The following is a 25,303-nucleotide window of genomic DNA, read 5'->3' as shown; positions in this document are numbered from 1 at the left end:
TGGAGCTTTTACAGGAATTTGGAAAGGCGGAAAAGTAAGCCAAGGGTCTACGTAGTAGCCCATCCAACTCTCCCTTGGTGCAGGGTGCCACAAGGTGGTTTCTCAAATATTTCTTAAGTAATACGTATCTCTTTAGTAGTTTTCTTCAGGATGAATATTGGGAGTTCCTTGTACTTTTCCCCATTATTTCCACGAAAACTAAAACAATTACACCAGTACAGAAATGCCTCAAAGTACTGGATGAAAACTGGACTTTACAATATATATGGACATTATTTTAAGAGTGTTTATTTCAGGGGCGCCTGGGTGGCACAGCGGTTAAGCGTCTGCCTTCGGCTCAGGGCGTGATCCCGGCGTTATGGGATCGAGCCCCACATCAGGCTCCTCCGCTGGGAGCCTGCTTCTTCCTCTCCCACTCCTCCTGCTTGTGTTCCCTCTCTCGCTGTCTGTCTCTCTCTCTGTCAAATAAATAAATAAAATCTTTGGGGGGGGGGAAAGAGTGTTTATTTCAATCATGTCTGTTCCTTTTTTAAAAATTAGTTTTATGAACTTTTTATCAGAGATATATGCCCCAAAATACATCGACTTTTTTCCCTAATTGATGAAAAAGAATGATCTGGGCTACCTGTGAATTTCCAGATGGCTTTAACTTTGCCGTGCTCTCAGTACAGCATGACAGCATTGGCATCCTTATTGGAAATCATCTTTGCATGAGATCTGGCAGAATTGGCAGGGTGGACAGTAACTTCAGGTGTACCAGGAAAATTACCTGTGCACTTGGATTCTGCTCTCATAGCCCCCAAGTTGCAAGTCATTGCTGTGGAGGTTAAGTGCAGGGTGAAGGAAGTGGTATTTGCATTTCATTCTTTTGTGGGGAAGTTTGGAGAGAGAGACTCCTGGCCTCCTGGGCTTTAGAGAAAGCATTCAAATTCTTGCTAGTTCTAGAGTCCTTGATAACTTTAAGAACTGAAATTTTAATGTTTATTGAATAGTATGATGTCAGTGTATAGTAATCTTAAAGCTATGTTAAAATGTACTTCTTGTGTCTCCAAACATCCTGCCTTCTTTTGTGACTACATCCTTCTCTTGGCCAAAATAACAAGCTAACTAGAGTTTCAATATTCAATATCCTTCTCTGGCAGATGTTTTCTGGCAAAGGCCTTCCTGCGTTTATGAATTCTCTCTGAAGAAGCAAGAGAACACCTGCAGGAAGTGAATCAAGATGCAGAACACAGAGGAATAATCACCTGCTTTAAAAAAATAAAAGTACTGTTGAAAAAGATCATTTCTCTTTATTTGTTCCTAGGTGTAAAATTTTAATAGTTAATGCAAAATTCTGTAATCATTGAATCATTAGTGGTTAATGTTTGAAAAAGCTCTCGCAATCAAGTATGTGATGTATTAATAATGCCTTATCTATTGTTTGTAGTCATTTTAAATAGCATGAGCCTTGTCCCTGTAGTCAGTAGGGGGCAGTCTTGCTTTATTCATCTTCCATCTCAAAATGAACTTGGAATTAAGTATTTTAGTGTAAGATATGTATAATGCTGGCCATTTCAAAGGGGTTTTCTCAAAAGTTAAAACTTTTGTTTTGACTGCATTTCTGCACATAATCCATACTTGGTGTTAAAATTAATCTAGAAATTTATTCAGTTGTACTGTGAACACCTGGAAACAAAATCATAGTGCAAAATACATTTAAGGTGTGGTCAAGAATGTGTTCTTAATTGGTAAATAATGAGCATTAATTTTTTATAGTCTGTATTCTAAATTTTGCAGTACTTTATTGTTCCGTGTTATGAACCTAAAAAATTGTAAAGGTGTTGTCACTGTATAAAATAAAAAGGACAAGGACAAATGGAGCTTAATTACTAAAATGCAATTCTTGACACTCTGTGTGATTAGAGTCCCTTTTACCCCCCCCTTTTTTTTTTTTTCCCCGTTTTTTGGGGAGGGTCTCCTGATGACTAGGCCAGGGGCTGGCGTAGAGAGGGGAATAGATACTTAGGAGCAAAGAAAGAATTAGTTTGGAACTTTTGAGATGATCCCTAACATACTGTAGTACTACTTGCTTTTACAATGTGTTAGCAGAAACCGATGAGTTATAAACGTAGAATGATGTGCTTTCTGCCAAGTGGTAATTCACCTTGGTTTGCTATGTTAAAACTGTAAATACAACAGAACATTAATAAACGTCTCTTGTGTAGCAACTTTTGCCGTAGATTAGTGTTTAATTTCTTGGTTTGCATTTGTTCGTTGCCAAGGCAAGTTTTTTCTAATCTTTATTCATACAGATTCATGCAGAATCATTGACTAAATACAAAAAAAATGGTTTGGGGCCAACTTTTTTTCTTTCTTTTTTTTTTTTCAGCACAAGAAGTTCCCTTCTCTTATACTCAGTACATTCCTGAAGATGTATGTGAAAATCGGTTCTGCAAAAAATAATGGACCAAATGGGGAGGAGTTGTAGAGATCTTAAATCATTCCAGAATTCCCCATTATGCTTCATTTTTTAGACATAATCTTAGATAATTTATTTCCAGTATTTTCTGCATGTTCCTTGCCTTTGCTCTTTTTCTCATTCGAACACAGTCCGCTGGCTTAAGTCCTGTGAGCACCCAGCCAGGGTGAAAAATTACTCATTCCCCCTGATTTCTATTCTTGTCCCAGTTGTGTTAAATTTAAAGACCAGTGGTTCGTATAATGTCAGCCATTTGATTTTTTTTTTTTAACCTCCTCCACTTACTCAAATAAAATATAAAGAACAAATGCAGAAAGATGGTCAAGTAACTACCCAAACCAGCACCAGGGAGGTATGATAGCTGCAGATGTTATTTATCTGCTGCAGGTAAGTATCTGGGATCAGCTTAGGGAGTCTCTTTAGGGGTGTCAGTATGTAATGCACAGAAATGTAGCTTGTTTGGAAGCCAAATAGGAAAATTGAGGGTCTCCTGGATGGACATTTCAATGATCATTCTAACTTATTTATTATAACTAATAGTACATGTTCTTGTTCGTATTTCAAGTTATATTTTGCAGCTAGGTGAGCAGGGGTTTTAATGGAAGTCTCTTTGAAGACTTTTAAATTTTGAATTAGATTATGCCAACAATAGAGTTTGGAAAATTTTATGTAGCCTATTGTGTTCTAAGGTTTCAGAATGAATATACCTCTAACAGAATAAATTTGGCTGCGTACAACAGAGAGAACTATTTAAATTATCTTGCAGGACAAAATAGAAGGGCCCTAAATCACATAAACTGAAACATCATAAGCTCACTTTGGGTTTATTCTTTAGGTCCTTGTGCCTTATTTGGTTTTGTATATTCAGAGAACTGAAATATTTGGAATTCCTATTTCTACATATTTGGTGGTCCTTAAGACTTTCTCGCATGTAAACCTACAGGGTGACATGCTTTCAAAGTACTTAGAAGGATGATTTCTCTTTTTACTTTTAAACGTTCCACATATTAAAGTCTTTTTAGACATGGAAAGTTGGTACCCTTTGTTACCTAGAGTCCTTAACTCTTAGGATGGAAATATTTGTACTGTTACTTTTCATTTTTTTCTTTCATTCTTTTCTGTTTCCCTTTGGTAGATTCATTATTAATAATAATAGTTTCTTTGAAAGGGTATATTGAGGAACCCCTGTTACTTGCCTGAAGCTAAGGAATAAACTGGCCTTGATCCTGAGCTAAGGGACAACTAGGGCTTACCCATGACCACAGAGGTCCCTCACACCTCTTATATTTGTAATCATACAAGCTATGATTAAAGAATTCTGTGTAGCAATTTCTTTCTTCAGAAAATTAGATTGCTTTGTGTGGGGACAAAAGGTTATTAGAATTTACTTATTAAAAAATTACAAGAGTGAATATCTTTACTAACAGGATCAATTTTGCTTAGGGTTTTAAAGAAAAGACTTTTAATGAAGTAAGTGATAATATTTTTAATTTTTTGTTCGTTCGCTTTCTTGTTAAGTATAAGTTATCTGACTTGGGCTGTGGCCCACCATGAGTCATAGGTAGCACATAGGAATTGTCTTTTGACCTTCACTATATTCTTATACTAGAATATATTCCACAGCTATAAGTGGTTTAAAGGAAGAAATAACTACAGAAGGGGAGTTTTAAGGCCAATAGAAGCGATAATTCAGTTTAAGTAGCTGCTGAAGTGGCAAGATTCTGAGCTCAGAATCAATAAAAATGAACCCCACAAGTAGAGTGTTCTTCAGTTTTAAATCCAACCCTACCCCTCTTCTCCGTGTCCAACCTTGAAGGTTACTGTGGTAGATACCAGAGAAGCGCTTGGCCCTGATTCCAGTAAATACCGATAATCAAATTTTAACTTCAAATATGCCAAGACTAGACACAGAACTGTACATTTATGTAAAGTATGTGGGAATATTTTGTGAACAAGGAGCTGGGGTCCTTGTGCCCCATATGAGTCTGGTTCTTGGTGAAATCTCGAAGATGAACACAGGTAAGTTGTGCATAAGATGTAGTTTAATAATTTTCAGAATCTGCTGTTGTTTTTCAGCTTTAGATTTTCACCTTTTTAGGCTTCAAGAGATGATGAGAGGTGTAACAAAACGCAAAGAAGCTTCTGTAGATGGTTTGTGCATTTTTAAAATCTTGTTCTGTGTATTTTTAATGCCAATACTGTCTGTAGTCTGTAAGGTATTTAAGGTGGATTGAGTGAGAGTGTTTGTTAAAGCAATACTGAAGGACTCTTGGTTTAAGTCTTCCTTTTGCGTATACCTGTGTACCTTTGCCTGTGTGTATGGTTGTGGTCATTCAGAGCACCCACGAAGAGTGAAAAAGTGCTCTTTGACAGATAGCCTCTTCATGATAATGGGTTTTGGTGGGCTCTGCTACTAAAGTGGAGAACAACTCCCAGAAATATACCAGGAACTCCCGAAGGGGGGAGCTGGTTTAGGTTGAGAGTGAAAGGTTTTCAGGAGGAAAAGAGAGTTGCAGAAACTGATTTTGTAACCTCTCTATTCTAAAAAGAGGCTATTTGATAACCCAGTTCCTTGTCTCACCTATAACTTGGTGGCCTATAGAAAGACCTGGTCTTACAGGAAATCCGTCAATGTCAATGGAGAGCTGTCCTCCTCAGGATAGTTTCCCTATCTATAAATTTGAAATACCATCTAATGCATGGCATTTTGATCCCCTCAGACCTTCTAGTTATTTGCAGGATTTGAAACTTTTAGAATGTATTACAAGTTTTCATTCAATACCTGTTCCCACTTAAAAGTCTTTCTTTACCAAAAAGCATTGTTTTCTGATTTTTGAGCGTTTTAACTCTTAAGTTCAGTTGGTGAATTAGATGCTAACTTAAATGCAAATCTATTAAATTTGAATATAGAATATATGAAACATAGAGAATTCTCTCGCATTTTGCAGGATTTCATCCAGGTCAGAAACTGAGATGCAGTTGCGTGAAATAAGACCTCTCCCAATCCTGCTTTGTATGTTGTCCATCGTGTTCTAAAAGTGATTTGTTTTTACTTATTTATATGGGAAATGAAATGTTTCACTAACTTCCCCATCCATATGTGATTGCAGGTTTATAGACAATGAAAGTGAGAAGTGGTGTCCTTCAAGTCTTACAAAGATGAGTGCTGAGGCTCTGAGAAGACAGTATTCATTGTTTTTCGTTGTCTGGGAGGTTTAAGAATGGTATATGCAGCCTGGGAAACAAGAAAGTGGGTCAAAAACCTAAAAGGAATCTCAAATAGAAAAGGTGATTTCCTGACACAAAGCATTATCAGCTAAACGTTACAACTAAGGAAGTGCTGCCTCTGACCATGAAACAGCCTGACTCTTTTCTGAAATCCATGCAGAGCTGCAGTGATTTTCCACCTTGCACAGTTAGGGTTTGCGTTCATGTCCCCTACTGAGAGCTGCTTCCCCCATTTAAGCCAGATACTTCCTGAGCCAAGTGGAGGATTGGAGCAACCTATTATCATAACTTGGCTAGAGTTACGCTTGATGAAACACCCTTCTTTTCTTTTGCACAACAGTACAGAAATGCCGAAAATGTCCCCTTAATGTGAGCTTTTAGAAAGAATTGTGCCATCTGCTTCCTGATTTCACATCTTTATTTTGATGGGACGTTTCATAGGCTGTATTTGGCAGTCGCTGGATTTAGACGTCATTCTGGTCATTTGAGTATGTTCATTTCTTCTCTGAGTATCAACTTTAATGATTTTTACATCGATGATTTAGTTCTAGTTTATATTTTAACTGGATTTGCAGATAATAATTAGTAAGGGAGCACTTGGCTTGTTGGATCAATATTTTCACGAACGCTTATTACTGCTAGCAGCATTTGGTACTATGTAGTTTTTAAGAAGTGGAGATGGGTAGCCTAAAGAGGCAAAAGTAGTCCATGTTTTTCTAGGTTTGAGTCAGTGATTCTCAAACTGGATCTGTGTGTCCATCATCATGTATATGAGAAAAACCTTTTTGGGGGGTTGTTAAATATGTTACAGATGTTTTCCCTGAGACTAGATGTGTGAAATGGGGTTTAATTTATATGTAGGTCTCCCACCTGTATTTGGCCTTAACCCCTTCTGTGATTTAGCAGTTCCCTAGATTTAGTATTGAAATAAAACCTTGTTTTTCTAGGGGCACCTGGGTGGTTCATTCGGTTAAGCGCCTGCCTTTGGCTTGGGTCATGAACCCTGGGTCCTGGGATTGAGTCCCGGTTTGGGCTCCCTGCTCAGCGGGGAGTCTGCTTCTCCCTCTCCCTCTCTGCCCCCCCCCCCAACAGTCATGCTCTGTCTCGCTATCTCTCTTTCTCATAAATAAATAAAATCTTAAAAAAAAAGTCATTTTTCTAACCTTCGTCCTGTAGAATTATAGTCAGACTTAGTTTCTGCAGCAGTTCCACAGAGCTTCCAAATAAGGATAATGCATAAGTACTCGTCTCAAGTCTTCACTTTCCACAGAAGGTTGGATAGAAGAAATTTGCAGAGTTGTATACCTACACTTAAAATTAAGAGGTAATGTTTTTCATTAGAATGTTTTCAGGGCATTGTTTGCTGGGTAAAATTATGAATTATTTTGTCTTCAAAATTGGTCTGTAGGTCTTCTCAAAGGTCATGGCTACAATACTTCCTCTTTATAGCAGGACTATGGGAAGGAGTGTGTTTGCAGAGCAACAGGGAAAGGCCATAGGGAAATTAATTTCTAAATATTTGGCTAAGAATGATTGTGGACTCTTCCTTGGAGGTCTTTTAAAATAGAGTGGATCCTCATCTGTTTGAAATGGTTTAAGGATAAAGGAAAAGGAATGGATTAGCAGGCCCCTTAAAATCCCCAGGAGCTCTAGAGGTTTGTATGTGGGCCATGTCAGTGACAGATGGAACAGTAAGTTCGACAGATGTCATGTCTGCCGTTCCCAGGCCGTGCTCGTTTTAATGTGACCTTACGGGAGCACTGTCCCAAATAGTCTGCAAGAGGGAAAGGAGTGTGTCTAAACTTCTGGTAGACCTAACTTGGGAGGCTTATTACCTGCTACTACATTTGTTTTAAGATCCAGTGATCAAAAAAGTTACACTTTGCTCAGAATTCCAAAATGAGAAAACAAAAAAGCACCCTCCAGTTTCTGAAGCCATTTTCAAACCTTTGTATATTCTGAAGGGATTTTGTTTAGGTGGCATTCGCTAATGTTACCTTTCCGAATCCTTCCCCTGAGGGACCATGGGAGGAAGAAAGCAAGCAGATTAGATGGGTAAGGAGGGCCCTAGAGGAAATGAAGTCTGGTTTGTTAAAAAAGGACTGATGGAAGAGGGTAGCAAATCGGTTGCTTTTGTTCTTTGGTCCTGCTTTAATCCTTTAGACTCACAGGATAAAATTGCTAGCTAATTGCTAGGAGCCCCCTATAAAAGAGGATTGGCCTAAATTGAAGAATAAACTTAAAGAGTGACTAAGGATTTTTTTTTAATTCCTCCTTTATTCAGGCCACTTTTCTTTACATATGATTATGTCTCCAAGAAGTGGTTGGATACCCTCTTGAGAGGTTTTCTTTACAAAAAAGAAAGAAAAAGTCCCTGAAATTCCAAAGACTCTTTTCCCCCCTCACTGTAGCCTTTTTTGTAAAGAGTGCGATGAACTAAATTCACTAGACTGTAGTTTACATTTAAAAAAACAAAAAAAAACAAAAAGCCAAAAAGACTAATGTGTTTTACAGTGGCATTTTTAAACAAGTGACTCATTGGTAGAAGTATATTGACCATTTTAAAGCGCAATCTGATCTTATGGGGGAGACATAATTTAAATGTCAGAGAATTTAACCTGAGTACAGACACTGTATTTGGACAAATTATTGTGTTTGTATCTTGGTGCCAATCGCAATCATTTCCTAATTAGGTGCTTTTTTTCAAATAATACCTGATCCATCCAAAAACAGTATACTAAAAATTGTCATTAAAACATATCAAGTTTTAATAGCAAGCCATGGATACTTTTACTGCCTTTTATTTATTGCCAGGTGTATTTTATTAGAAGGAAAGGTAAATAAGTGTGTTCTGCAGAAAATATGTAGTGTAGTCAGTCCCAGTAGCAGTTATTATTTTTTAACTAGATGGTGAAGCATTTACACACTTAGTTTATTAGCGACCTTCCCATAAAATTTTTAGGAACACAAGGCCAAACAGAGGTCATAAGTTTCTCTATGCTGGCCCTCCAGAGCACTGCTTTGGGTGACACGAGACAGCTGAAGAGAAGCCAAGACACCCTCCCTGCATCTTCACTTTCCAAGCGGCCTTGGCTTCACCTCTGTCTCCGAGAGAATGATGCATGAAGTTCAGTCACCTGTGTCCGAAGTGATAAAGCTGTACTTTCGAAAGAAAAGTTCTATTTTTATAAAGTATAAATACTTGTGCCTTTTTTTTTTTTGTAAGCCACTTTATTAAGATATGATTGGCATACAAAAAGCTGTACGTACTTAATGTATACAACTTGAGTTTGGAGAGAAGTCATTCAGACGCCGTAACCATTCGTTACTTCCAAAACTTTCTTCCTCCCCTACTATTATTATAATCTATAATCTATATCTAAATATATTCAGCACCTTCCAAAGTTTCTTTTTGCCCTCTTTATCATCATCATCTTTTTGTTTTTGGGTTTTGTTTTTTGTTTGGTTTTTGGTGGGTTTTTGGTTTTGGTTTTTTGTTTTGTTTTGTTTTTAAAGATTTTATTTTTATTTATTTGACAGAGAGCACAAGCAGGGGAAACAGGCAGAGGGAGAGGGAGAAGCAGACTCCCTGATGAGCAGGGAGCCTGATGCAAGGCTCGATCCCAGGACCCCGGGATCATGACCTGAGCCAAAGACAAGACGCTTAACGACTGAGCCACCCAGGCACCCCTTGTTTTTGTTTTTTGGTGATAGCATAAGATCTACCTTCTTAGCAAAATTTTAAGTGCAGTGTTTAATACAGTGTTAACTCCGGGCACTATGCTATGTAGTGGACTGCTAGGGTTTAGGCACCTTGTATAGCTGAACTATTCTGACTTCTTGGATATAGATGTTTTAGGCCTTCATTGGCTAAAAAGTTACTAGCTGATTATGATGTGTATGACCTTGTACTGGCAATCACATACGCAGGCTTTGTAGAAGAGAGCCCCTGGCTGCAGGGAGCTTCTGGTCAAGGGGGAGGGCTGGGCAATGCTTTCCCTCCAGGAATCTCAATCCATCATCATTTTCTCTGCCTTACTTGCATAGTGGTGGAAGAAGTTTTTTATACTTTTCAAGTTACATTTACTGCTCTTATTTTGTTTTTACCAGAAGGGCACTAAAGATCTTCATAAAACCAAATACCCTCCAAGGAAAGAAAAATTACTGCCACCTGGGGAAGCCCCCACTGCCCAAAGAGCCAACAAGGATGGGGTCTCAGGGACCCCATCTCAGGGACTGGAAAACCAGCTGCAAAGGGAGGTGCAGACCCAAATCCACTGGGCCAGGGCTTGAACCCTCACTCCCCACTTCCTAGCTGTGCAATCTAGGCCATTTGGTCGCCCTAACCAAGCTTTGTTTTCCTAACCTGAGTTCCAGGGTATTTTCACGTGAAGCTGTTTTTAATTTTAAATGGGATGATGTAGGTAAAGTGCCCGGCCGCTCTGCAACCAGCTACAGCACTGGACCCAAGGGCAGGACACGAAAAACCCAAACCTATAATTCAAACCAAGGGCGTTCATTCCCTTCTCAGGACCACGTGGCTTTCCTAAGTTCTGCCTCTCCTCACTCTTTCTTTCCTAAAGGCTGTCATTAGACCATCCCTGATAAATCAGACCACTCTTTTCCTCCCTAAATTCCTGTTGCCCAGATGCGAATATGACTTACCCTTGCTTTTCTGGTGATATCATCATGTGTTTATGTAGGATGTTCTATTTGTATACATGTTCATTCGATCCTCACAGATTACCATAAAAGGGATCGTTGAGCGTTCTTTGCCGCCAAGCCACCAAAACCTCCCTCCCCCTGGCAAATAATCTTTCAACACTCAGTCACATCAAAACACTCTATAAATCCAATAAACTCTGATTCTCGTTTCCTTTCCTGAGTTCTACAGGCTGAGACCCTGGCCTCCTTTTTTCTTGGGCCATTCGTATTATATTTCAAGATTTCCCATACACTATCTTTGTGTGGATTTAGGTCTTTAAAGCGTCCTTTGAGCTTCTTATCCTTGTCCTTATTTCTTTCTGCACTTGCCTTAAATTCTTTGCTACTTTCCCCACTCTTCACGTATCCTCTCTGCCTGCCTCCCTGCACCTCCCCCTACAAGTTTTCCAGTACGTCTTAGATGACTCTACTTCTCTGGCCTTTTCCAGTCCTCAATTCCTACACATCTGTTTTCTATGACCATAGATAGGGCCATTTTCTCTGTAGCCACCTTCTGCCTCCTTTTCTATGCCTCACCTGGGCCACGCCAACACTGGTAACTTACTGCCTTCCTTGGCCATTGACCTCCGCCCCATCTAAGCAGAAAGTCATGAGCTTTGATTTCCTTCCTCAACATCCCTGGGTAACAGAGGTACGACTTGTCTTTTCCTCTTATTTGGGATTTGGGGAGCTTCTCACAGATGTGGCCCTGGTCACAATAACCGTGGTCTCAACTCTCATGTCCCTTCTGTGTGAGTTTGGTTTGTCATTACATAGGAGACAAAGAGTGTCCTCTGCTCACTGTTCTTCCTCACTTGACAGGAACATAAATGATTGCTGCAGTAATCTGTGGTGAGCTTTAGGTCTGTATGGAAAAGTGCCTGACAGTTGGCTGGCCCCAATTTTTAGAACCTGTCGATGTTTCTGAACTACATTCTAGGAAGCACTGGGATCCTGCAAGCTTCTAATTGGAATTTTACCTTCTAAAAACATCTTTAACCATTGAAAGATAATAAAATGTCCTTATTCAAATGTGTATTCACCCTGTGTAGATATTTGTGCTCTCGTTTACAGACCGAAGTGAAGCAAGGATTCAAATGGAACCTATAAATAAACTGAATAACAGCACTATTTTATCTGCTTCATAGATTGGAGTATCAATAAGATTTTGTTTACAAAATGTTCTCTAGGTGAAAGAAAAGGTTGGAAAACCACTGCCCTCGGTGAGTACCCCAACTCATCTCTCACTTTGCCTGAAGCTGTTGGACCATCATACTGTCTTTTTTCCCTTGATCTTACAGGGCTTTCAAAAAAATACCCTGATTTTGCAAAAAACAGTCAACAAATCTAAAAGTTACCTCTACTCCACTCCCTCCTTCCCGCCCTCAATCAACAGTTTTTTTCTGTTTCAGTCTTGTTTTTGTATATTTATCACTTTGACATTTTGAGTAGTCCTAGCCTGGTACAGTCCAGTGAGATGAGGTCGCTTATTAAGCCATTCTGCGTATGTCAGACATTAAGTTTTTGCCGTCCTGGAGATTCTCTTGCCTTTTCCTTCTTTTCAACTAGTTGTAATGAATCCTACATGGCCGTGTTTTTTAAGCCAACTTCTAATACTTCTTTTCACTGTTCTTTTGCTAAGGAGAATAGGCTTTTGCAACAGTTACGATAAAGGCTTCCTATACACTTATTGTCTTTAATTGATAGGGTGTCGAAAAGAGATCCAGTTCTCTATACATCTGAAATTCACATCAAATCAAATTCTTTGTCTCCATGGATTGAACTTGGAGTAATTATGTATATTATTGTTGTGCTGCAGATGCCTATCATAGATAGACAGTTATGGGTACCATGTATCGAGCATTCACCAGGTGCCAAGTATGCTGCTTCATTCTTCATGCACATTACCTCATTTAATTGCCATCCTAAACCTTTGAGGTAGGTAGTACTAGTATCCTTATTTTATACTTTAAAAAAAGGGAGGCTCGGGGAAGTTAACTGATGTGCCTCCCCCCTTTATTCTCCTGCTCCTTCTTGATCCACTATTCCTTTCTCTTCCCCCAGGGCCCCTAGCTTGCCAACTTTGCTTCACTGGAGGTGGCAGTGGAGGGATTCTGGCCTGGAAGCACAGAGCATTCACCCTTCCACAGCTGCCTGAGATGACCTCTGGTCTTTACATGTTGACCTTGACCTCAGCCTCCCCAGCTAGTACCAGAGAGTTTTTTTTTTTTAATTCTCCCTCTAAGCCAATGAAGCAGGCCTAGCTGATGATATGAATCTTTCTAGCCATGGCTCAAATGAAACGATTTTGCAGTCTCTTAGAGCAAGTGCTACACAGAGACAGGACAAGATCCAGGGGTCTTTGCGCTCTTCAATTAAGCAAAGGGACATCTTGAGACAATATTTCATTACTAACTTTCTATTAATAGCTTCCATTTATTTAGCACTTTTGTGTCCAAATGCTGTTATAGTGCCTGTCATGTATTATATCCTTTAATCCTACAAAAATTCAACAGAAGTTATTCCCATTTTATTTTATTATCCCCATTTTATACTGAAGGAGCTGACTCAGAGAGGTCCAGTAACTTGGGTATTGTCACACAGCGGACAGTGCAAGACACTTTTGACCACTAATTGATACTTCTTCCTTCTTTTTTTCCCCCAAAGGTAATCTATGTTCATTATGGAACTATTTCAATGCTGATTTTTAAAAATCTGCCTTCTGTCAATAGTGCTAAATCTGGAATACTTTTTTAACCTCTTAAAATGGCACTAATTCTTATGTGTATAGCCGTAACCCTTCATGGGAGCAGTATGTAGTCTTGGACTGCTAAGAATAATTCTGTCCTTACGTCAGAGAAGGGTGTTTGAAGTTGCCCAAGTGATGTCATATATATGGAGATATTCGTGAGAAATATTTCTTCACTTAGATTTGAAAACTGATTACTGAAAGCAAAATTTATTATATTAACAGGTTTACTGTTATTAATCTCATCACTTGAAATTGAACATGAATTTTTAATACTTGATGTTTAGGTTAAGATTTGCTGCAAATGTGAGAGGAAATAATCTATGATCTTTGACTATCCTTCCCAGATCTTCGTAGAGGCATTATAAATACTCTACCCAGTGCTTCTCAAATTGTAACATGCACATGAATTCCTAGGGATCTTGTTAAAATGTAGATTCTGGTTTAGGAAGTCTAGTCCGGGGCTCAAGATTCTGCATTTATTTATTTATTTTTATTTTAAAAGGTTTTATTTATTTGATAGACAGCCAGTGAGAGAGGGAACACAAGCAGGGGGAGTGGGAGAAGAAGAAGTAAGCTCCCAGCGGAGGAGCCTGATGTGGGGCTTGATCCCAGGACTCCAGGATCATGCCCTGAGCCAGAGGCAGACGCTTAACGACTGAGCCACCCAGGCGCCCCCAAGATTCTGCATTTATAACAAGCTTCCAGGTGATGCCCAAACTGCTCGTCCAGGAGAAGCACGCTTCGATGAGGAGTGCACAAATCCCACTTAATATTCAAGAAAGAAATTCAAATTCAACTATTTATAAACTTTACTAAATAACCCAAAACTCAAATGGTTGTTAGAAACAATCCCTGTCCTCAAGGCTCCATAGCATTCTGATTTTCATGGACTTTTTTTGGTCCTGACCCTGACTCCCTTTTTGGCTTATATTAGTGCATGCAGTAAACCCTACTCTCTTGCTTTCCTCTCATGGCTTCTTTGTAAGCCTAGTTACATCTCTTACTAGTGTGATGTGTGTGGGTCAGGGCTTGAACCCGCCCATATGTCCTGCTTGAAGGATATGCAGTAAATTTTCTAGAAAAACATGTTCTCCATCTCACTTTTTGAGAGGTCTCTGCGAGGTGTGGTAGGGGGCAGGGACAAAGATTTGGAACCCCGGGAATGAAGATCAGCGTGGTCCTAGCTGTGTGTGTTTATCTGATAGAGTGCAGGAAAAGTTTGCCTCTCCCACCCCCACTCTGCCTACTCTGGGCCTTGGCCATGTCCAGAATGGACTCCGGATGGCAGCTGTGGATGCTCAGAGCACAAAAGGTTTCTTGTTTGCCGAAGGGTCTATCAGTGTTTAAATAGAACAGGCGGAAGCGCAGGCACACCGTATCAGCAGCTTATCGGGGCCCATGGTTTTCCATGTACATTTGCTAGTCACTTGAATTTACCCAGCCCCATCAGCGCTGAGTTAAAAATTGCAAGGCCGGGCTGTACAACGAGTAGAACAAGAATAAGCCAGTTACTGAGTATAGGGGTTTGTGTGGGTTCTCAGGACCTTATTTGCATTCTGCCCATGTAGAGAATGAAGCTGTGGCGGCCTGTGCATTAAGAGGCACCAGGGAGAACTGAAGTCTGCGTTAGAGGACTAGGATGCCTCCAGAAGCTAGGAGGACTCCAGGGCTCCCTGCGGCAGAAGTAGTGGAGACACTTCCTGTTACCCTGGCTCTCCATCTGTTTCCCAGGGCTGTAGTCAGCTCAGGAAGTGGTTAAAGGAGGTGGCAACTGTGAATACCTAAAATTGTATGCCGTTTTGGCGTTTGCAAGTGTGTGCGCGCACATTTGCTGGGAGTGGATCCATGACCCAAAGGGCTAAATGTTCCTGTACTTTTTGGGCTACATTTTCTTGGAAGGAAATCTTCAGGACAGATACATGGGCAGCCTGCTATAGAAATGAGTCCTTTCCATTTATAACCATCATTCCTCCCAGGAAGTCGCTCTGTGCCACGTACTCTGCTAGCCACTTTATAAGGATTACCTCATTTAATTCTCAGAACAATCGCATACGAATTGCCATTTCTATTTTACAGATGAAGAAACTGAGGCTTAAAGGGTTGTGATGTGTCCAAGGTCACAGAGCTGACTTAAAGATCGAGCTAGCATCTGAACCTGGGCTTTCTAATTCCAGAGCTCTTAGCACTGCGGACAGCTATCGCTAGCATTTTAATATACATGTCCGAGCTTTTCATGTATGTTGGTTAACTCTAACTGGCATAGAATTGTCCCAAACTTCATCCACCTAAAAATCAGCTTCATGCATGTTGCCCTATTTATATATCACCTGTATTATTAAATTACTATTTCCTTAAAAATTTTTTATTAAATGTTATTTAATTTGTTATTACTTAGCCTCATCCTAATCAATATCCATGAAATAACCATTTATGTGCTAATCTCATATTTCTTGAGTGCACACTAAAATAAGTACATAACCATTAACGTGAAAAATTTATGTCCCACCAGCATCATCTAAGGCACCATCAGTGTATTGGTACTGGACATTCAACAGTCCTGGTGTAAGATGTAAAAGCTGCATGTCTCTACTGCCACAGAATTGTGGGCAAACTAAAATAGCCTCTACATCCCCACCCCAGGCAGCCTTCCTGCCCAGGCCCTGGCCCCCCTCATGGGGAGTGGTGCTAGGAGCCTCAGGAAGGGGCTGGGCAATCCCATGGTAGGCACTCTTCTGGTGGAGACCACACTCTGTCTTTCAGGGCTCTAATAAGACAGCAACAGGGCCAAGAAAAAAGACTACTACTTAGCTAGCCCTGACGGGGTTGAAGGATTCCAGGGACTGGGGCAAGAATCTGTACTCCATTGCTGCGTGCTCCTGCTGAAGGGATTTGCTGGGATACTGGGGTTATGAAAGACACAGCCTTGCCATGGGCAGAGTTTGGGTGGTAAAGGGTTCCAGTCGAGGATGAAAGAGGCCTCTAACTAAACTCCAGTTGTTCCTATTTCCATCCTAACCAAATGTTCCTCCCTAAATTCCATCGCCTCTGGGGCCTAAATTAAAGGGAGATTTGGAATCTTATTGTCTGGAATTGTGTGTGCATTTGACCTACATCGCTCTGTCTTTAATATAAGCAGCTAAAAAATAATTCCTAATTTCCCAACTTCATCATATATACCAAAAATGGAATAAGACCCTGGGTAAGCGAGCATCCACAATTTTTTGCTCCAATAAAGTCGCATTTTATGTGTTAAACTTCCCAGTCTTGGATTTTTAGCCATTTTGTAATTTGGCAATCTCTCTAACCAGCAAGTAAGACTAAGGATGGCAGCATACTCATGCCCTGAGGGTCTCAGATTCCTGGTTTGTCTTCTTTGGCCTGGAGAAATCAGAATGGGAAAGGTTCTTTCTGAGGACCAGCTGGTCCTCAGATCTGGCTAGATCCACCTGTAGCAGAAAAGTGACTGTAGCTGCCCCACAGATGATCTGCTATCTTGATCATCCCAGACACAGTGATTGCCTGCCATGGTGAATCCAGCTGTTAGTATTTCAAAACCAAGTTGTGGGGTAAAAATCGGCAAGAAATAAAGAAAGTCTGCTCTTGGAATGGGCTGGGCATTTAGCATTGTGACTGTCCTCATCCTTGTGGTTCAGCAGTAGCTGACCCTGGACACTTCTCTGGGAACTGCAGTATGTCTGGTCCCCAAAACAAAATCTCAGCTTCCTGGGTATGCAGCTCCTAGTCTTTCCCTATCTGTCCTCCAAAATGGCATGGCCTGACCCAGGACTCCGAGGTAGGGTGCTTTTAAAAATGTCTCTCGCCAGCTTTCAACTTCATATCCCGTCCTCCACCCCCACCCTCCTCCCCACCAGAAGCTTGTGGCTTGAGTTTACAGGAACACCAGACACAAATGGAATGCTGCCAGTCGCAGGAGATTCCGAGGGAGATAAAAAGCACATCTTTGACCACTTCTTTACCAAACAGACCAGAGATATGTAATTAAAGGCCCCGGGACTCTGCTGGAAATAGGTTTAAACTTGAGGTAATCCCTTCTGGCACTTCCTCTTCCTAATAACCATCAACAAAAATCAAACAAATCCACCTGGCTCCAGCCAGTAAGCCTGTAGCCAGCAAAGGTCACGGGAGGAGCGATAAGAGAAAAAAGCGGCCACAACCAGCGTTACTGGAAACACATGTCGGGACGTGTTAGAAAGTGACTCCCGCCAGGACCATCCTGGCCTTGAGACCCGCCGGCTCGGCTGTCGAGAAACGCACTCTCCGCCCCTGAGAAGGAACGTTAGTGGCACGCACGCACGCACGCACACAAAGCCGCGCGCACAGCCGCACGCACGCACACACAGCCGCACGCAGGCACGCACGCACACAGCCGCGCGCACAGTCGCACGCACGCAGGCACGCACGCACACATGAAAGCGCGGGGAAAGACGAGTTTGGGGAGCTCGGTGGCGTCTGCTTCGTCTCTTCTCTCTAAGATGTGACCCAGCCAGAGACTAGAGGTGAGGGTGTTCTCAATGTCTTTTAAATTCCTCCTCTTTCCAAACGTCATGCGTGGGTGTTATTGAAAATACTGTTGCTAAGAAAAACCAAGACCGAGATACTTGCCCCTATTTCCACCACGGATTGCCCCTTGAACATCTTGGTCTATCTTCTTCCATGTTTTAATGTCGGATATAGAAACATATATGCGTGGTAAAGGATTTTTTAAAACTTTGAAACCGCGTTACACGGTACAAACGATTTTTAGCCCGGTTTTTGTGTCAGTCTGTCTTGAGCATCTTTTTTTCATCGTCTTGAGGTACCATCATTTTAAGCGGCTGAATTGTATTCCATCACCCGAGAGAACCACAGTTTAATCATCTCCTATTATTGAATGTGTAGGCTGTGTCCCGGTTCCCGTTGCTTCCCTCTCCCATTAAGCTGTGTTGTGGACGTGTCCTGACTATTGGATTTGGGCTTGAAAGGGTGGGTGTCAGTTGGTTTGAGCCTGCCCAAGTGAGCTCAGCAGCACCTACCCCCGCTTTGGAGGGGAGGAGACTTTAGGTTTCTCACAGACAGTTGCACCCTTACTGGTAAGCGCCTTGAGGAAAACACAGAGAGTAACTCTTGGCTAAGGGCAAAGCAGGTGCTGAGGAGATGTTGGCTGTGGAAATTGAGGCTAATCCGGGATGACATGGCTTCCAAGGTGGTGGTTTGCTGAGGGCAGTGAAATGTTGAACTGCATGAGAGCTTTAAAGAAGAGGAAGAGTCTTCATTCCCTTCCTGGGTGTCTGTGATCCTCTGAGCCTAAGTGGTGGGTCCATGCCAAATCAAAGTTTTTGATGATAAAATGTAGTTCGATCACCTTTGAAGTTGGCCCCCAAGGTTATGCTGACTGCTTACGTATTTGTTCTGCCCATGTGTTCTCTATCTGTGACATTTGCAGCAGGGGATTGCAATTAGGGAAAACCGAAAAGTCAGGACAAAACAAAATAAGCGCTGAACGTGTACAGGGCACCTACTGAGTGTCAGGCTGAGGCACATTATCATCTCCATTTTCCAGGAGAGGAAACTCATGTATAGAAACATTGAGTCGCTTGCCCAAGGCCATACAGCTGGGGAGGTAGAGCTGGGATTCCAGCCCAGGTCTGACTCTCGAACCTGCCCCAAACCATTACGCCACACTGCCTCATTATGATGCATTTATAAAAGCTTTCTAGCTAGGCAGGTTTATATATATATATATATAAAACTTAATTATAGTTGACAGGTAGGACAAAATAAGGTCATTGTAAAAAGTGCCATTGTCCAAAGGTATTTAGACAGCTTTGCAAAAAGCTGGGGGTGCAGGGGTGGGTGGAGAGGGCAAGTCCTGGTAGCATCCTTGTCAGCATGATTTTGTATGGATTTGTCACAACAGGACGGACTAAGGGGTCTACATTGAGTGTGTATCTTGGGGAAGTATGCAGTTTCAAATGTGTACTGTTCTGAGCTGAATCTCTTAGTTCGAATATATTGAGTGAATGTAAATACGTAACCGTCAATAAAAAATTTGAGTATGCATTCCAAAAAGTTGAAGTATAGTTATAAAATCACACTAGGACCCGGGCACCTTGGTAGCTCAGTTGGTTGGGCATCTGACTATTGATTTTGGCTCAGGTCATGATCTCAGGGTTGTGAGATTGAGCCCCATGCTGGGTGGGAGGCTGGTTAAGATTCTCTCTCCACTGCCCTCAAAAACAAAAGCAAAAAAAAAAAAAAAAAAAAAAGCACACACACAAGGACAGAATTCCAGTTTTGTACCTTTTCAAAATTTTTTTCAGCCTTCATATTTTGCCTGTAATACTCATCATTTTGATCTGATTGACCAAAATGAAAAAAGGCTTTGGAAGGCAAGAATGTACTTGGCAGTGTATGCATGTTGTAGGATCTAAAAACTGTGTCAGTGAATAGCATACAGTGAAGAAAACTGCAGAGTCATTACAGCCACGTTGGAGCCTGGAAATCAGGCATTTTCAGTGCCATCTCTGGGAAAGGAGGAGGAAAATGTGGCAATGAGCATGCTGCTCACACTGAAAAATCCCCGCCCACAGAGACACAGATGTTGGGGGTGGATATTTCCTTGGAAGCAGCTGCTATTACTAAGACTCCAGTTTGCCCACCCACCCCCTTGTCAGAAGGACAGTTGTACCAGGGCTGCAATGGGTTACTTGCCTCCTAGGGACACTAGGGGAAGCCCATGTACTTGGCACCTGAGTGCCAAGAAACTGGCTCAGCTTTGTGTCACACTCTTGTTCTGCCAGAGGCCAGGGGACTTGCTGAGAGAGCAGGCTTGACCTAGGAGGTAGTCTTGGCAGTGCTGCTATGCCTACAAATGAAGCTTTATCCTGATTTGGGGGGCGTTCTGATGCTATTGTTGTCCCCTTCCCCAGGTGTCAGGGTGATTGTAGGCAGCGGATCCCTTCTGCCTTGTGATTCGCCATCACCCATGAAGAAAATTGGTTGACTAGAAGCCAGGGACTAGGGAAAATAGGGACTAGCACTGCTAAGGTACCCACCTGCCTACGGACAAAGCAGCTAGGCAGGTCAAGACATGCAGATTCCAGCAGAGCCCTAGCATCTGTGTGCTTGGCTCTGTCAGGAGTAATAGGACCCCCTCCCACAGCTAGGGAGGAGGTGGAAGGAACCCAGGTCATCTGGAGGGATTCTGGAATGACTGGGGTGCAGGAAGGGCAGAGAGGAAAGAGTAGGTCTGGGCAGATAAAGTGGGGATTGGGATGATTTCCTCTGCACACCTAGTCACTCTCTTTCCCACCTGCATTCAGTATCGCCCACACCCTGTCTGCGCTGGGCAGCGTTGAAGGTGTTGAGTGTGTAAAAACAAGATAAGATCTTGAGCTGTAGGAACCCATAGTCACTAAACTGCAGAGGTAGAAGATCCTCTTTAAGCATGTCATCACAGTGCAGAGTGAGTACAGTGGCAGGAGGAATCGAATGCAAAAGGTAGTGTTGGTGTAGGAGCCATACAATCTAGTATGTTACTTCTGCCAGTTACATTTCTTAGTGTTGTCTTCACAAATGGATTGTATGTGCTTTTACGACAGAGATCAGGTTTCTTTCTCTGGCTCCTGCATGAGCCTCACCCAGTTCAGAGTTCATGGTAAGTAGTGGTCAGTGCCTTTAAATTGATTGATCAAGCAGCCTAGAACCCTGTGGCAAGAGTGGGGGTGGGGCTGGTAGGTTTGGGAGGATGGTTAAGTTAGGCTCTGCTTTCTAAAATGCCTGTTAAAAATGTATTTCACATCAGCTGAACAGCTTTGGGCAAGTTAACTTCTCTGAAGCTGGTTCCCTGGCTGTTAAGAGCAGATGCTGCTGCTGACCTCACTGTATCTGGAGAGCTGCCTTAGAATCCTGCAAGACTGTAGGGAGCACTCAGAACAAGGCGTGGGTTCTCAGGACTCCAGCCATCTAAGTACCTTTGTCTTCTTTCATCAGGCACTGGCTCTTTCTAGAACCAACCCTCTCCATTCTGCTCTGAGCCAGACTATGTAGAGGTCCAGAAAGGGATTAGTCCTTCAGATTTACTTTTAAGTAATAAAGGAGGATTTTTAAAATAAGTGCTTTGGCCTTCTGCTGGCTTTTTGAAAAGCCTTAGCATACAACTAGGAGTAAAAAAAAGACACGGTGACATCAGAGACACCAGAGGGGTATTTATCCCTTTTTTTTTTTTTTTAGATTTATTCATTTATTTTTTAGAGTGGGGGGGGGGGCAGAAGGAGAGGGAGAGAAATCCTCAAGTAGACTCCCCACCTAGTGCAGAGCCTGAGGCGAGGCTTGATCCCAGGACCTAGATCATGACCTGAGCTGAAATCAAGAGTTGGGTGCTCAACCAACTAAGCCATCCAGGCACCCCAGTATTTAGTCTTTTTAAAAAATTATTCATTACGCATCGGGCATCCTACTTTGCAGGGAACGTGCTTTTCCCTCTCCAGTTCCCTGTGCTTGTTTCCCTCTCTTGCTCTCTCTCTCTGTCAAATAAATAAACAAAATCTTAAAAAAAATAAAATAAAAGGAGCACCTGAGTGGCTCAGTCGTTAAGTGTCTACCTTCGGCTCAGGTCATGATCCCAGCATCCTGGGATTGAGCCCTGCATCGGGTCCCCTGCTCAGCAGGGAGCCTGCTTCTCCCTCTCCCCCTGCCTGCTGCTCCCCCTGCTTCTGCTCTCTCTGTCAATTAAATAAATAAAATCTTTAAAAAAATTATTCATTATGAAAAGGTGCAAAGAATAGTAGTAGTAAAATGAACACCCATGACCTAAGTTTTTTTTATTGTGACATCGGCCACAGCAACTTCTTTCAAGACACGTCTCCAAAGGCAAGGGAAACAAAAGCAAAAATGAATTTTTGGGACTTCATCAAGATAAAAAGCTTCTGCACAGCAAAGGAAACAGTCAACAAAACTAAGAGGCAATCCATGGAATGGGAGAAGATATTTGCAAATGACATTACAGATAAAGGCCTGGTGTCCAAGATCTATTAAGGACTTCTCAAACTCAACACCCAAACAACAAACAGTCCAGTCAAGAAATGGGCAGAAGACATGAACAGACAATTCTCCAAAGAAATACAAATGGCTAACAGACACGTGAAAAAATGTTGAACATCACTAGCCATCAGGGAAATACAAAACAAAACCACAATGAGATACCACCTTACACCAGTCAGAATGGCAAAAATTAACAAGACAGGAAACAACAAATGTTGGCAAGCATGTGGAGAAAGGGGAACCCTCTTACACTGTTGGTGGGAATGCAAGCTGGTACAGCCACTCTTTTTTTTCTTCTTTTTTTTTTTAATATTTTATTTATTTATTTGTTGGCGAGAGAGACAGCCAGCGAGAGAGGGAACACAGGCAGGGGGAGTGGGAGAGGAAGAAGCAGGCTCCCAGCGTAGGAGCCTGATGCGGGGCTCGAACCCAGAACACCGGGATCACGCCCTGAACCGAAGGCAGAGGCTTGATGACTGAGCCACCCAGGCGCCCCTGGTACAGCAGTCTTGAAAACAGTATGGACATTAATGTCTTCTACCCTATGACCCAGCAATTGCACTACTAGGTATTTTCCCCAAAGATACAGAAATAGTGAAAAGAAGGGGCATGTGCACCCCAAGGTTCATAGCAGCAATGTCCACAATAGCCAAACTGTGGAAGGAGCTGAGATGCTCTTCAACAGATGAATGAATAAAGAAGATGTGGTCCATATGTACAATGGAATCTTACTCAGCCGTCAGAAAGCATGATTACATTTGCATCGACATGGATGGACCTGGAGGGGATTATGCTAAGTGAAATAAGTCAAGCAGAGAAAGACAATTTTCATATGGTTTTACTCATATGTGGAACATAAGGAATAGCATGGAGGACCATAGGGGAAGGAAGGGAAAACTGAATCGGAAGAAATCAGAGAGGGAGAGAAACCATGAGAGACTCTGGACTTCGGGGAACAAACTGAGGGTTACAAAAGGGCAGGAGGTGGGAGGATGGGGTAGTCGGGTGACGGGTATTAAGGAGGGCACATGTTGTGATGAGCACTGGGTGTTCATGACATTTCCCTAAATATTGCATCTCTAAGAAATCAGAATGTGTTCCTAAATAACCTCAATACTGTATATCACAACTTAAAAATTTTGCGTTAATTCCTTAATATCTAATTCCAATCCATATTCAAATGTCCCCAGTTGTCCTAACAAATCTCTTATAGCCGGTTTATTCAAATCAGGACCACATACTGTATCTGGTTGTTAAGTCTTTAGAGACACTTTCATTTTAGAACTTCCTTCTTCACCTCTCCTCACCCTCATGACATGGGCTTATCGAAGATACCAGGTAGGTTGCCCATAAACCTACTTTCTGGGTTGGTCTGATTGTTGACTTGTGGTGTTTAACCTCTTCCCTATCAGCTACATTTCCCATAAGGCAAAGTTAGACCTAGGACTTGATTAGATTCAGGTGTGGTGACACTGCACACCTTTTATTGCCCCCAATCAGGGAGTTCATCTTTTCTGGTGGTCTCACTTTGGGTCCCTCTCTGCCTGGGGCTGAGGTTGATCTGGGGGTAAGGGGTTCCTACCTGATCCTGCCAGTGTCAAGTTACATTCTCCTTTTCTGCACTGCTACCAGCAAACAATTTGTGAGGTGATATTTTGGTCCCATGTAGAACTTTCCTTTCCCCCAAAACCAGCACACCCATTGATGTTGCTTGTCTGAGTTAGTTATTTCATTGGGGTTACAAAAAGGTGATTTCTAATTTTTTTCCTTCTACATTTATTATCTAGAATTTATGAAGAGTTATCCCTCCTTGTCTGGGATTGATTACCCTGAAACATAGTTCCTCCTGGAAAGATGGGAGAATGCTAAATTCTTTCCTTTTCATTACTCATTTTCAGAGTGAAGAGTTGAAATTGTTTGGTCTTTAGGAAGCTGAAGCATGAATGTGACTGAGGGTTGGGGTTTTCTTTTCCTTTGTTTCCTATGCTTTTTCTTGTGACTCCCCCACTCTTCAGAAGTGGCCTGGAAGCCCCATAAGTGAGGCTGGTAGCTCTTCTTCAGCAGTGGAGCCCTCTCCTTGGAATTTTTCTCATTCTAGGAGAGCTCCCTGGGTGAAATGGAGGGGGAGTTGGGGAGAGAGCAGTAACCTTCATTTGCAAATCCTGCGTTTGTTCCATTTTTGGAATGAGCTGGGAGGGCCTTTGGAGGGAAGAGTGTCATTATTTCTCAGGGGGTTCTTCATCCTGCTCTCTGCTTATGGGAGATCATAGATTTCACCAGCCTCTTCCTGGATGGCTGAGTGTTTCTAGTATTTATTTGTTTTTGCCCTTCATCACATGGTTAACAATGGGCTAAATGGGTAACCATCCATCATTTACGTAATATTTATGGAGCTTCATCTGTCGGCTTCATCCTTGGGCTCACTCCAGGGAAGGCACCCCTTAAGGAGCTCACTGTCTAGTTTGGAGGGAGAGGCATGGACACATAGGAAGTGGAGTAGAGAACATTGCCAGCCCAAACAGACCTATAAAAATAAGCTCTAGTAGATTGTCCGACCTGATAGGGATTATTTATTGAACACTTATTCTGTAGTAGGCACTTACCTTTAAAATCCCTGGAAAATAGATGTTATCATTCAGTATTTCAGATGAGGAAGTCAGAGCTCAGAGGGGTTACATGACTTAGCCGAGACCACACAGCTCTTCAGTCCAGCAGCTCAGCTCCATGTGTCTCAAACTCCATATTCCATTCACTACACTGTGGTATCTGTTACCAGCTGTTAAGAGACACAGGAGTTGAGAGAAGGTAGGAGACTGAATATAGTTATTATCCACAGGAAATTTTGATTTGGGAAAATTTAATTCTTCCCTTTAACATGTAATTGTCAATAACGTACTAGCAATGTATTAAATATATTATGGTGCTAAAGAAAATCTTTTTTTTTTTTTTTAAAGATTTTATTTATTTATTTGACAAACAGAGCCAGAGAGCACAAGTAGGGGGAATGGCAGAGGGAAAGGGAGAAGCAGGATCCTCGCTGAGCAGGGAGCCGATGTGTGGCTTGTTCCCAGGACCCTGGGATCATGACCTGAGCTGAAGGCAGACGCCCAGCCCAC

The 25,303-nt window shown here is 41.9% G+C and overlaps 1 protein-coding gene across 1 annotated transcript in view; it reads left to right on the top strand.

The window, feature by feature from the left end:
• The window catches only part of NDFIP1 (Nedd4 family interacting protein 1), a 50,510-nt gene extending 48,574 nt beyond the window's left edge, over window positions 1-1,936 (top strand). The window contains exon 8 of the mRNA XM_045794404.2: window positions 1,143-1,936. The gene's annotated coding sequence lies outside the window, so the exon portion shown is untranslated. The remainder of the gene's footprint in view (window positions 1-1,142) is intronic.
• Window positions 1,937-25,303: the final 23,367 nt, after the last annotated feature.

Source organism: Ursus americanus, chromosome 5 (genome assembly GCF_024610735.1).
Source record: "Ursus americanus isolate L20-20 chromosome 5, mUrsAme1.1.p, whole genome shotgun sequence".
NCBI classification, from domain to species: Eukaryota; Metazoa; Chordata; class Mammalia; order Carnivora; family Ursidae; genus Ursus; species Ursus americanus.
The sequence above is the reverse complement of the archived record's forward strand: the minus strand, read 5'-3'. Positions and strand labels throughout refer to the sequence as shown.